Below are 14446 nucleotides of genomic sequence, written 5' to 3'. Positions count from 1 at the left end.
TGGAGCACGGGCTTAATTGCTCCGTGGCATGTGGGATATTCCCGGACCAGGGCTCAAACCCTTTTCCCCTGCATTGGCAGGTGGATTCTTAACCACTGTGCCACCAGGGAAGCCCTCCAATCTGTTTCTGAAACTTTGTTAGGAATGTGTTTCATATTTTATCAAATGCTTTTTTGGTGTATGTTGAGGTTACTTTATATCTTTTGTTTTACTTAAGCTAATGATTGATATATATATTGTGTAAATAAGTTTCTAATGTTGTGTTACCCTGTAGCATAACCCTGGAGGTAAAAACACACACACACACACTCATTCCAATATATAGTTGAACCCTATTTTCTAATAGTTTATTTAGGATTTTTCCATTTGTATTTATAACTGTATTGCCAAGGTTTTAGGGATTTCATTAGGGTTGTTGCAGGACAAAGAAACCAACTTGAGCCAATTTAGGCAAGAGCAGAAAGTCTAGCTGGGAGTCAAGAGACACTGAAACCAGAGTTGAGAAGCTCTGATGAACCGTTGATACTCGCTCAGACTTTCCAGGCCTAAATGATTCTCATCTCTGCTTCTTGATGGTTTATTTATTCTTTCCCTATGTCCATGAACTGATTTCTTCCTACTTCTCCCTGCACATAAGCCAAATATAGCAACTTCTGCATCATACACTTAATTACAGTGAATTTAAGTACTAAGAGAGGATAAGTATCTCTTGTTCCAATCCATATTCTGTAAATTTTACATAATTAATTTTTGAACAGTTAATACATACTCTGACATATAAATCCAACAGATACAATGTGGTATTCAATGAAAAGTAATTCTTCCTCTCACCTCTATCCATAAGCCACTTATTCCTTAACACAAAACGCAATGGCTGTTCAGTTTCTTGTATTCCTTTGGTAAGTACGCAATCATCCACATTTGTTACATAGACTTTTCTCAACCATGCTTTTTCTTCCCTTATCTTAACAATGTATCTTGAAGATTGTTCTGTATCAATAAATATAGAACTGTCTCATTCTTTTTAACACCTACCAAGTAGTTCACTTTTTGCATGCATAGCAATTTATTTAACCAATACCCTACTAATGGACATCTTAGTTGGCTCCAATCTTTCCCTGTTATAAACAATGCTGCAATGAATAGCTTTGTGCTTAAGTCCCTCCTGAGTTATTTATTTTGATTCTTTTCTTTGTTAAGTGGTTCTTCATTCAATAATTTTTTTATAGGGAGGGCTCATAGGAAAATAGTTTTCATTCTTTCTTTTTAAAAAATTTCTACTTAGTCAATGTCTTTGCTTTCTATAATTTTCTATATAAACTTCAGGCTATTTTTCCTTTTGTTTCTGCAGTGATTTGGATTTTGGAATAAAGAATTCTTGTTGTTAGTCTACTAATAGTTACCTTTAAACACAAACAATGTTAAATATACATTTTTATGACTATAAATTTAAGAATAAAACTATAACTTTTGAAAACTTTCTTTTTAAATGAGAAATAGAAATGGGCACATTTCCTGCCCAACTTTATCTTTCTCTCTTCTTTTTTTCAAGTTTTACAATATTATCTTCAGGTCTGTAACTAAATTATAACTAACATTTAGATTTACTTCTGTATTTTTAACTTCCATATTTGCTTCCAGTCCTTGTAGAGAATTTGTTTTCTTGCACCCTAATTTTTACTCATTTTTGAGTGGTCTAAAGTAAAACCTTAAATTATTTTATTTTTTTCTTCCAGTTCTATTGACATGAAGTTGACATACAGCACTGTATATGTTTATCCGTATAACTACAGATAATGATTTGATTTATGTACATCATGAAATGATGACCACAATAAGTTAAGAGAACACATGTCATCTCATATAGATACAAAGTTAAAGACACAGAAAAAAATTTTTTTTTCTTGTGAACTCTTAGCATTTACTCTCTTAACAACTTTTTTTTTTAGATTTTTTTTTTTGATGTGGACCATTTTTAAAGTCTTTATTGAATTTGTTACAATATTGCATCTGTTTTATGTTTTGGTTTTTTATCCAGGAGGCAGGTGGGATCTTAATTCCCCGACCAGGGATTGAACCTGCATCTCCCACATTGGAAGGCGAAGTCTTAACCACTGGACCGCCAGGGAAGTCCCAAATATTTATTTATTTATTTACTTGGCTGTGCCAGGTCTTATTTGCCACACTCGGGATCTTCGTTGCCGCGTGCGGGATCTTTTTTTTAGTTGCGGCTTGCAAACTCTTAGTTGCGGCATGTGGGATCTAGTTCCCTGACCAGGGATCAAACCCGGGGCCCCTGCATTGGGAGTGCAGAGTCTTAGCCACTGGACCACCAGGGAAATCCCAACAACTTTCAAATATAACATACAGCAGTGTTAATTATATATATAATGTTGCACATTACATCCCCAGTACTTATTATCTTATAACTGGAAATGTGTACCTTTTGAATGACTTCATCCAGTTCCCACCTGCCTCACCCCCTGCCTCTGGTAACCACAAATCTGATCTCTTTTTCTATGAGTTAGTTGGTTGGTTGGTTGATTTTTGAAGTATAATTGACCTACAACACTATGTTAGTTTCCGTTACAGAACATAGTGATTCAATATTTCTATTCATTTCAAACTGATCACCATGATAAATCTAGTTATAATATGACACCATACAAAGATATTACATAGTTATTGACTCTATTCCCCGCACTGTCTGTTTCATACCCGTGACACGTTTAAAACTTTAAATAATTTTAAAATGAAGAATACTTAGGTGAGATCTAGCACATCTTTAAGCGTGTCTGTTGTCTTCACACATCAATGACAGCATGGATAGATACAGTTTTTTGGTTCGTAAATCTTTGCCCTAAAATTCTTTAAGTGTACTCCACTATCTTTTTTTAGACTTAGTGCTACTGAAGAAAAGTAAAAGACCAACCTGTGTTTTGCTACTTTATAGTCAACATTTTCTTGCTTAACTCTTGCAGGATGCTTTGTGTATTTCTGAAATTCAAAAACTTCACTGGGATAATCCCAGGGGTGGATCTCTTATCATAAATTTTTTCTGGAAGAGGGAACTTCTGAAAAGACTAAGGTCTTCCTTCACCTCACGGAAATTTTCTTATATATTAATTTATTGCATATGCTTCATTTATCTCATCTTCTTTTGGAACATCTATTATCAATACCTAGGATCTCGTCTTTGTCTTCCTTATCTCTATTTCTCTTTGTTCTTTTCTTCTACATTCTGGGAAAGCTTCTCAAGTTTGTCTTCTGAAACACTGATTTGATTTGCTGCCCTGAAGAGTCAGCTATATATGACCTCCAGAATGGATTTTATTTGAGTTACTGCATTTTAAAATCTTGGTTTCCTTAAAGACTTTTCTACCCTGTTTTCTTTTCACCTTAATCTGTTTTCATTTCAATTTAGCCTGCTCTCTCTTTTTTAATATGCTATTCGTATTTCATAGGCATGGGTTTTTTTTAAAAAAAGATATAATTTAGATCTAGTAAAATGCACAAATCTTAAGTGTACAAGTCAGTGGAGTTTTATATATGTATACAACTGTGTGAACACCACCAAATCTATTATAGAACACTTTTAGCACTCCCAAATATTTCCTCATTTCCCCTCCCTATAAACACCTCACCAAGGTTAATCTACATTCTGATTCCTATCACCATAGATTAGTTCTTCATGTTTTAGGATTTCATAGAAATGAAACAATATACTATATAGTTTCTTGTGACTGACTTGTTCTTTTTATAGATTTGGGGGCATTTTTTAATTGTAGTAAATATATATATAACTTAAAATTTACCACTTTAACCATTTTTAAGTGTACAGAAAAGTGGCATTAAATATACTCACATTGTTGTACAACCATCACCACCATCCATCTCCAGAACTTCCCAGCTTCCCAAACTGAAATTCTGTACCCACTAAACACCAGCTTCCCATACCCCCTTCCCCCAGCCCCTGGCAACCACTATTCTACTTTTTATCTCTACGAATTTGGTACTATTCATAGTACTCTATGAATGAGGTACTATTTCAGGTACCTCAAATAAGTGGAATCATAGAATATCTATCTTTTTGTGTCTAGCTTATTTCACTTAGCATAACATCTTCAAGTTCATCCATCATGTAGCACGTGTAAGAATTTCCTTCCTTCTTAAGGCTAAATAGTATTCCACTGTACGTAAATACTTTTTGTTCATTTATTCATCCATTGATGGACATGTAGATTTTTAAAAAACGGTCTTCCTAAAATTTCTTCCTGTTCCTGTAGTAAATCAGTATTCGATTAAGACTTTTAAAAAAGTTCTTAAGAGATTATTTTCCTTGTCTTATACTGCAGAAATTTATTCCATAGTTCTCATTCCCCACCCCCCCACCCCCATTTTCTCAACTTTGAATTGGGAGAAAAATATCTAGGCCCAGAGTTTGAAAACAGATTAGATGCAGTGTTGTTATTTTGTTTCCTTATCATATAGCTTAGGTACTGACGGACTCTGCTTCTCTAATATTCTGTGATTTGATATGCACAGGCCTTATTCTAGTTTTTTTCTGCTTAGCAAGCATTTCTTTTGTGTAGTTCTTTTGAAATGAAGTAGAATCACTTCCCCATGCTCTATTAGAAAGAGGATGTTTAACCTAGAGAATGTAACTGTTTTTACTCTTCCTTAAGCACAACTTTACCCCTCCCCGCAGCTTTCACTGTTTTTAGGGTTCCTCTACCTCTACCTCTACCTCTACCTGAAATTCTTTTTTTTCCCATAATTGGTCAATTAAATTTTTGGGTTTTTCCTAATTTTTTTTCTTCCAGCATTATTGAGATATAGTTGACATACAGCACTCTATAAGACTGAGGTATTACATCACCTGAAATTCTTTACCTTTGTGAAGACTACCTATCCCAAGGTCTCCACTCTCTTTATCCTAAGCCTTATTGTGTACTGGGGATTGTAAAAACTGAATTGGTTAAGAGGCGCTGTTAATGACAGGAAGGGGCACCCTGACCATTCAGACATCTGTTTCCACACAGTGAAGGCCATGGCTGCCTAGATTTCTCATTAGTGAAGCTCTGTGTTCCCAAACTATGGGCAGTCAGTGAAGGGAATCTAGGGGAGCCATGAGACAGAGTCCCTTCTACCTAATTTACAGCTTTCCAGATTCAAAAGATGCTGTATGGGGAATTTCCTGGCGGTCCAGTGGTTAGGACTTCACGCTTTCACTGCTGAGGACACGGGTTCGATCCTTGGTCAGGAAACTAAGATGCCGTAAGTGCGCGGGGTGGCCAAACCAAAAAAAAAAAAAAAAAATTGCTGTATGCCTCAGATATCAATTCTGCTTCTTAGTTTGGCACTAGTGAAAATTTAGTAATAGAAATACTTTCAGCATTCTCCTTTATGATTGACTTTTATCCTTTATTTCGAGAGTGATTTTTCATTTTCATCTTTTTGTATTACTTTGTGAATATTTAATGGAAGGCTGGGAGATGAACTATTAAATGCTGTTGTTACTCAGCCATCCCTAAAGTGTGGGTCCAAGGTTGTTTAACTTACTTTATATAATCTCCGTGTTATAAGACACCCAAGAAAGAGTCTCTTCCCCACTAGCTTGATACCTTAAATGTAAGTATTAAAATAATCTCTTTGTGTTAAGTACTTGCCATTCTCAGGAGCCTCATAAAAAGCAAATATTCTCCAAAGGGGTGAAACAGGTGCAGTATCACCCTGGTTTGATAGCTTTAAGTCATCAAGCAACACTGGTTTACTCTGGCAATGAGGGAGTAAGGCACACAAACTGGTAACAGCCCATGCTGCATTTTCCAATATTCAGACAAGCACTTTAAATCAGAAGAGCAGAAACACTTTTACTGCTTTGAACTTCCCATAGTGCCCCAGGCAATCCCAGAAAAGGCCTCAGTACTTCTTATCTAGAATATCTCAGCTGTTTTACAAGCATCGATGAGAAGAATTGGAAAGCATCATCACAGACAGCTACTGCTGATCAACCCAGGCTCTTTACTGTAAACTAGTGGCTTTCTATTTTTGTTTTTATTTTTTTTTACCAATGCAAATACTAGCTGTTATGACATCTTACAACACTGTCCAATGAGAACAACAGATAAAAGTGGGCTGCTGCAATTGAAGCAGGGAGGAGTACCAGGGAATCCACCCTCTCCCCACTACTTTTGGTGGGGAAAGGGCTCCATGGAATGCCTAGAGCTCTGAGTAACATAATTTCTAAATCACTATCCTAGACATCACTAAAGGGTGTTTGTCCAAACTACCCACAAAAGAAGAGTATGAGAAAGGGCATCAAGACATCTCGGCATAACTAAAATGCCTGAGTTCTGACTTCGTGTGTTATTTTAAGAATACACTTGATTGGTGCTGTCTATACTTAGCACTCTTACCCCCTTCCTATTCTAGGCAACTACTGAGGGAGTTCCATTGGACCGTGTGATCACCAAGACCTTACTCTTCCTTATATTCATTTTACGTATCTTTACAAACATCCTTGAAAATTTTTTTCTTACATCTAATATCAGGATGTGACTTCCACTTCCGACCAAGTTAGCGTACATCCACTATGGCCCATCTCTCCTGCTGATTACAGTGAAAACTATGGACAAAATACACAAAAATCTAAGGACTCTCAAAAGTAAATGAAATCAGGTGGATTGCGGAGTGGAGTCAAAACTTGAAGGAGCAATTCATTTGAGAATGAGTTTTCTATTTTTTCCCCTCTTTTCTCCTGTGGCTTTGCCCCAACTGCAGAACTGTTTGCCAGCAGTGATACAGGCACTCTAAAACTCTAAAAGAAACCTTGCCTTTTTGCACAGAAGAACTGGGAAAGGGGGCCTCTGTGGGGCAGAGAGTGTAGGAGGAATCCTGGAGAGAAGTGAGTTGGAGAAGAGGATATCTCAAAATTGTGTAAGAAACTAGACAGGTTCCTAACTTACCCTTGAGCTGCATATGCATGGGACAGACCCAAAGCAGCCTAGCAAAACTTTGAGAATTGAATTACGATTTAAACCACGAACCAGGTCTCAGACTAACCTCTTAGAGATGTATGTGGTTGAACAGACCCAAAGCAGCATCAGCAAGGTTAGGAAACTGAACTGAGATTGGAACCACTGTCCACAAAAAGGGATTTTTTGGTTGCTGTTCTAACAATCCGTTTATTATTTATGTATTCACCCATAGAAACACCCCCCGCACTGAAGAGGTTATTTGGAGTGAGTCACAACCTGGGGCCTGGAGTCTGAAATCTGAGGTACCCTCCTCCCTCATTTTGTGGCTTAGGTGGGGGCATAGACCAGACAGAACTGGCATCTCTTTTTTATACTGCATAAGCGAAGGGGACCTAGGCACACCCAGGAGAGGTGATTGGCAGGCTGGAAGATAAATTCTCTGAATAGCAGCACTTTTACCTCAATACAGGGCTGGGAGTTGGCTGGGAGTGCTGTAGGGACGGGGGGAGGAGTTAATTCGATGGAGGAGTTATTTGCAGGTTACAGAGAAAAATGAAGAGAGTACACTGACACAGGGCCAGGGTATCAGCAGGGTCAGTAGGTGCTGCTGTATGTCTTTATTATCACAAGGGGAAAGTGACAGAGGTGTCATAGCCAAAAAGGCCCGTAGCAATTAGGCCCAGTGCCCCTGCAATGATTCTGGAGCAGTTTCCTCTCTCAACAAGGACAACAATGGAGGTGATCAGGTAGAGGATGGCCGCTATGAGGGCTTGGAAGAAATCACTCCAAGGCCAGTGAATGAATTGTATCTTGGTGTGCAGGTCACACATGTAGATGACAAAGAAGATAGAAGCAAAGATCAATTCAATCACAGACAGAGAGGAATATCCTGCTGTTGAGGCACTGAAGAGGGTCAGAATCACCAGGCACAATATAATCTCAGCAAACAGGAGACTTCCCTTTTGGGTGCACAAGAAGTTGGTGCAGGTGGTCCAGCATCAGGGGGCAGATGTGTGCTGGGAATCTGCCATGGTGGGGCTGGAGTCCCTGGGGGCAGGGAGGATCTGCTTGCAGGTTCGAGGCTGGTGCACACCCAGCTGTCTTGCCGGATGACAGTGATTTTAAAAATGTGTAGGTTGAAGCTAACTGGTTCTATCACCTGCTAAAACAGTAATAATGATAATGATAATAATAATGAATAGCATCCTTTAGAGAATTTTAACAGGATCCGTATCTACACAATTTAATATTCAAAAAGTCCAGAATATAATCCAAACTTACTTGATAAGCAAAGGGCCAGGAAAACGTGACCAATTCTCAAAGGAAAAGAAAATCAACAGATGCCAACCCCAAGGTGACACATATGCTGAAATTATAAGAGAAAGACTTTAAAGCAGATACTATAATAAGCTTCATGGGGTAAAGGTAAACACACATGAAATAAAATGAATGGAAAGATAGGAGGTCTTAGCAAAGAAAATAAATTATAAAAAATGAACAAAATAGTATTAAAATATACATTCTCTGAAATTTAAAATTTACTAATGAACTCAATAGCGGAATGAAGATGACATGGGAAAGAGTCAGTGAACTTGAAGACAGATTAACAGAAATTCACCAATCTGAAAAATAAAGAGAAAAAAGATTTAAAAAACTGAATAGAACTTCAAGGAGTCATGGGACTATATCAGAAGTCTAACATTTGTAACAATTGAGTCCTATAAAGAAAATTGGTACAGAAAAATATATTTGAGGAAACAATGGCTGAAAACTTCCCCAAATTGGTGAAAGACATTAACTTGCAGATTCAAGAAATTCACAGAACATAAAACAGAATAGACTCAAAGAAAACCACACTCAGACATATTATAATCAAACTACTGAAAACTAAATGTAAAGAAAAAATCTTAAAAGCAGCTAAGGAAAAATGACACAACATATATAGGAGAACAAAGATGTTAATAATGATGGACTTCTCCAGCCGCATAGCACAGGGGGATCAGCTTGGTGCTTTGTGACCACCTAGAAGGGTGGGATAAAGAGGGTGGGAGGGAGATGCAAGAGGGAAGAGATATGGGGATATATGTATACATATAGCTGATTCACCTTGTTATACAGCAGAAACTAACACAACATTGTAAAGCAATTATACTCCAATAAAGATGTTAAAAAAAAAAAAATGATGGACTTCTCATTGGAAACCATGGAAGCCAGAAGACAGTAGAACATCTTCAAAATGATAGGAAAAAACTTTTGACCAAGCATTCTAAATCCAGTGAAAATATCCTCTAGGAGTGAAAGAGAAATAAAGATATTCTCAGATGAAGGTAAACTAAGAGAACATACAGCCAACTAAAAGAAATGCTAAAGCAAGTTCTTCAGATTGAGGGGAAATAATACCAGATGAAACCTGGAACTTCAGGAATCAAAGAAGAACAAAAACAGTAAAATCTGAGTAAACATAGAAAACTGTGGGGTTTTTAATGCATGTTGAATTAATACATATGACAAGTATAATATAAAGGGAGGAGGTTAAGAGACTTATATGATTGTAAAGCTTCTAAATATTAAATAGTAAAACATTACTCTAACTATACTCTGAAATGTTAAGTATTTCTGTTGTATTATTTAGAGCAATAGTTCTCAACTTGGGCTGATTTTGCCCACCAGGAGACAACTGGCAATGTCTAAAGACAATTTTGACTGCCATAATTGGGGAAGAGGTGCAACTGGCATCTGGTGGGTAGAGATCAGAAATGTTTTAAACATCCTACAATGCATGGGACAGCTGTCCAGAACAAATAATTATTTGGTCCAAAATAGAAATTGTACTGAGTTTGAGAAATTCTTCCCTAGAAAAACCAGAAAGAGAAAGGGAGAGGGAGGGAGGGATGGAGGGAGGGAGGGAGGAGAGAGAGAAAGAGAACACCAAAAAAGCAGTAGATAAAATAGAGTGGAATACTAAAACTATTCAAACTATCCAAAAGAAGGCAGGAAATGGGGAATAGGGAAACAAAAGAGCAAACAGAACAAAAACCACATAGCAAAATAATAGACCTAGATCTAACCACACCAATAATTACATTAAATGTAAATGGTCTAAATATACCAATTAAAAGATTGAAGTAGTTGTATTAAAATTTTTAAAAATCTACATGCTGGTCTCAAGAAACTCAGTTTAAATATAAAGACTTAGATAGATTAAAAGTAAGAGTATGGAAAAAAATATTCCACAGAAACAGTAATCAAAAGGACGCTGGAGTGGCTATTTTAGTATCAGACAAAGTAGACTTCAGAACAAGGAATGTTATTTAGGATAAAAAAAGGACATTACAGATTTATAAAATGGTCACTTTACCAAGAAGACATAACAATCTTAAATGAGTATGCACTTAATAACAAGGCTTTAAATAAAATACATGAAACAAAAACAAACCTTGACAAATTTAAATAAATTAAAATCATACAAAGTATGTTAAACCATAATAAAATTATACTATTATAAAGCAACAGCAGAAAGACTGTTCATTTTTAGTTTTGCATATGGATGTCAAATTGTTTGATCACCAGATGCTGAAAAACTATCCTTTCACCATTGAATTTCTTTGACAACTTTGTCAAAAATCAATCAATTGACCAATTTTGTATGGCTCTACTTCTGGACTCTCTGTTCTATTCAATTGATCTATATGTTTATATTTACCAACACTACACTCTCCTGATAACTGTAGCCTTATAATAAGTATAAATCAAGTCATATAAATTTTCTTCTATGTCAAAGTTGTTTTGGCTATTGTACAGCCTTTGTTTATCCATATAAATTTTAGAATCAGCTTGCTAATTTCTACAAAATACACTATTGAGATTACGATGGGATTACATTAAATCTGTAGATCAGTGTGGGGAGAATTGACATTCTAATAATATTATGCCTTCCAATCCATGAATACAGTATGCTTTCCATTTATCTGGATCTTTTATTTCTTACATCAATAGCTTATAATTTTTAACATGTATATTATATACCAAAATATATCATATTTTTACACTATTGTAAATACTACTCTTTTCAAATTTCAATTTCTAATAGTTTATGTTACTTTATAGAAGCACAATGAATGTTTGTACATTGACTTTGAATCCTATGACTTTCTTAAATTCACTTATTAGTCCCAGTAGTTGTTTTACACATTCTTTGGGATATTCTGTCTGTTGATAGCCAATAGAGACAGATTTCTTTCTTTCTTTTCTATCTACATTTACTTTATTTATTTATCTTGTCTTACTGTACTGGCTTCACCCTCTAGAACAGTATCGGATAGAAGCAATAAGGATGGACATCCTTCCCTTTTACCTATCATATGGGAACATTCAGTCTTTCACCATTATGTTAGTTACAGGTGCCCTCTATTAAAACGGGGATTTTTTTTCTATTCTTGGCTTGATAAGCTTTTTAAAAATTCAAATATGGACGTATTTTCTGCATCTGTTGAGATAATTGTGTGGTTTTTCTCTTTTATTCAGTTGATGTGATAAATTACATAGATTGTTAAATGTTAAACCAACATTCCACTCCTTGGATAAACCCCCAACTTACCATGAAATATTATCATTTTTATATATTGATGGATTCAATTTACTTTTTTTTAAGGTTTTTTGTGTCTATGTTTATATTTCCTCCCTCCCTCTTTCTCTCCCTCTTTCTTTCTTTTTTCTTCTTTGTTTCACTATCATGGTAATGCTAGCCTCATACAACAAGTTGGGAAAGGTTCCTTCCTCTACCATTTTGTCATAGAGTTTGTGTAGAATTGTTATAATATCTTTAAATGTTTGGTATAACTCACTAGTGAAACCTAGAGTATTCTTTGTTGAAAGTTTTAAGCTATAAATTCAGTAGTTTTAAGCTATTATCAGTAGATAATCAGGTTATCTATTTCTTCCTGAGGGAACTTTGCTAATCTGTGTCTTTTAAAAAATTGTCTATTTCATCTAACTTTTTAATTTCTGAGAATCAATTTTTTTCATCATAATCTATTGTCCTTGTAATGTATATAGTGTCTCTAGTAATGTACTGTCTTTCGGTCCTGAGATTGGCAATTTACATGATCTCTTTTTTCTTGGTCAGTTTGGCTAGAGATTTATAAAATTTACTAATCTTTTCAACATATCAGCTTTTGGTTTCATTGGTTTCTCTATTAGTTTTCTGTTTTCAAATTTATTGATTTTCATTCTTATCTTTATTTCCATCCTTCTACTTGATTTGCATTTAATTTGTTCCCTTTTTCTAGATTCTTAAACTGAAAGCTTAGGTTACTGATTTTAAACTCTTGTTCTTTTCTAATACAAGCATTCAGTTCTATAAATTTTCTTCTGGCTACATTTCACAAATTTTTATATGTTGTATTTTCATTCAGTTCAAAATATTTTCTAATTTCCCTTGAAATTTCCTCTTTGGCAAGTGGTTCATTTAGAAGTACGTTGTTTAATTTTCAAATATTTGAGGATTTTCCTGATTTTTTAAATTGTTTTCTCATTTGATTCTGTTCTGGTCAGATTATATACTGTGTATGTGTGGGATTTTTTCCCCAACTGATTTTTTCTATTGTGGTAAAATATACATAACATAAAATTTACCATTTTAAACATTTTAAAGGGTACAATTCAGTGGCTTTAAGTATCAATCACAATATTGTGTAACTATCACCACTTTCTATTTCGAGAACTTTTTCATTTTTCACCATCCCATATAAAAACTCTGCATCCTTAAAACAATAACTCTCCCTTCCCCTCAGCCACTTGTAATCTCTATTCTATTTTCCGGTCTCTATGAACTTGCCTATTTCTAATTCTTTAAATTTGTTAAGATTTGTTTTATGGTTCAGACTACAGTCTATCCTGGTAAATATTCCATATGCATTTGAAAAAATAGTGTGTTCTGCTGATGGTGGAATATTCTATAAATGTAAATATGGTCAGGTTGGTTGATAATATTGTTCTTTTGTACACTATTGATACTAAATTGTTCTATTGATTCCTGAGAAAGAAATGTTGATGGCTTCATGTATATATGTGGATTTCTCGCTTATTTCTACTAGCTTTTGTTTCATATATTTTGAAGCCCTATTTTGAGGTGCATACACATTTAGGTTTGTTACATCTTTTAGATGTTACCCATTTATAATTATGTAATGTCTTTCTTTATCCATGCTAATACTTCTTTTCCCAAATCTTCTTCAATATAAGCTCTCCAGATTCATGAACTGGAAGTACCCCATTTCACACTCCCAGTCACATATCTAAATCTAATTTTGTCAGATAACTACAGTAGTTTATGTGTTTCTAAAAACAGAACTATGTGGCTTACAGAACAAGTTGAGAGCTGTGTAGTGACTGAAACATATGCTCTCCCAAAACAAGGCAATCTCACGTTAGCAAAAGAGAAAAATTTTAGAAAGGATTCTATAGTGGTACTTGAAATTTGAAATCCTGTATGGAATCTTGGTTGTATTTTTTTCTTACATTTTAGGACCTCTAGACTGTTTCCTTGTCCTGTACTTCCCCAAAACTAATGTTCTAGTAAACATCAGTGGGACTGAGCATCAGAGTGACCCCTAATGCCAGAGTACACACGCTCCCACTCCCTAAATGCCAACCTAAATTCCTGAGGGAGCCAAGATCGACTTGATCTCTATTTCTGGATCTTAGAATAGTGGAGAGTTTTGTTAGGTTGTTTTTAGTCCTAAGAAGGCAGCAATAGCTGCTGTTTCAATGGTGAAGAAAATAGTATCCTCTCATTACTATTTATGACTGTTATTTCCCTGGCATGGGACTTTAAAAAACAAAACAAAACAAAACACTGCAAAACCAGAAAACAGCTCTTACTGCCTAAAGAAAGGGAAAACTATCTTTGTTGTGTTTTGGCAGAAAAGTTAAATAATGAAAATGAGGATTATTCTTTCTGAGTCTCAGATTTCTCATCTGGAATATGAAGATTATGATAATGCCTGCCTCAGATGGTTCTGAAAAACAAAAAGATAACTGATAAGAAATAATAAGTTGTAGAACTCTAAGTAAATGTTAGTTATTAATATTGCTTTTTATATGCACCTGTAAGATTTATCACCTTAATAATTTAGTTTTAATTGGAAAAGTTGATACCTTTTTTAGCTTATATTTCTTTCAAATTTCTTTTTTACTTTATGGAGAAAAGCAGTTAGCATTTCAGGAATTTTTATTCTTTCAGTTTTATTGAGATATACTTGACATATAGCACTGTATAAGTTTAAGGTGTATAGCATAATGATTTGACTTATACTGCAAGCAAATTATTTTTAAAAGTCCTTTACCCCCTATACTAATTCCTCTGCTTTTTATTTTCAACAAGATGATTCAATCTGTTCACATTATTTTCAATGAAGCCATGTTCATTTAAAGGTATTTTAAGAATACAAAATATTTCCACAAAT

The 14446-nt window shown here is 35.0% G+C and overlaps 1 pseudogene; it reads right to left on the bottom strand.

The window, feature by feature from the left end:
* Window positions 1-7492: 7492 nt before the first annotated feature.
* Window positions 7493-8011, bottom strand: LOC133075133 (proteolipid protein 2-like; annotated as a pseudogene).
* Between the last annotated feature and the right edge of the window lie 6435 nt (window positions 8012-14446).

Source organism: Eubalaena glacialis, chromosome 15 (genome assembly GCF_028564815.1).
Source record: "Eubalaena glacialis isolate mEubGla1 chromosome 15, mEubGla1.1.hap2.+ XY, whole genome shotgun sequence".
NCBI classification, from domain to species: Eukaryota; Metazoa; Chordata; class Mammalia; order Artiodactyla; family Balaenidae; genus Eubalaena; species Eubalaena glacialis.
This window is presented reverse-complemented; position numbering and strand designations above follow the sequence as displayed.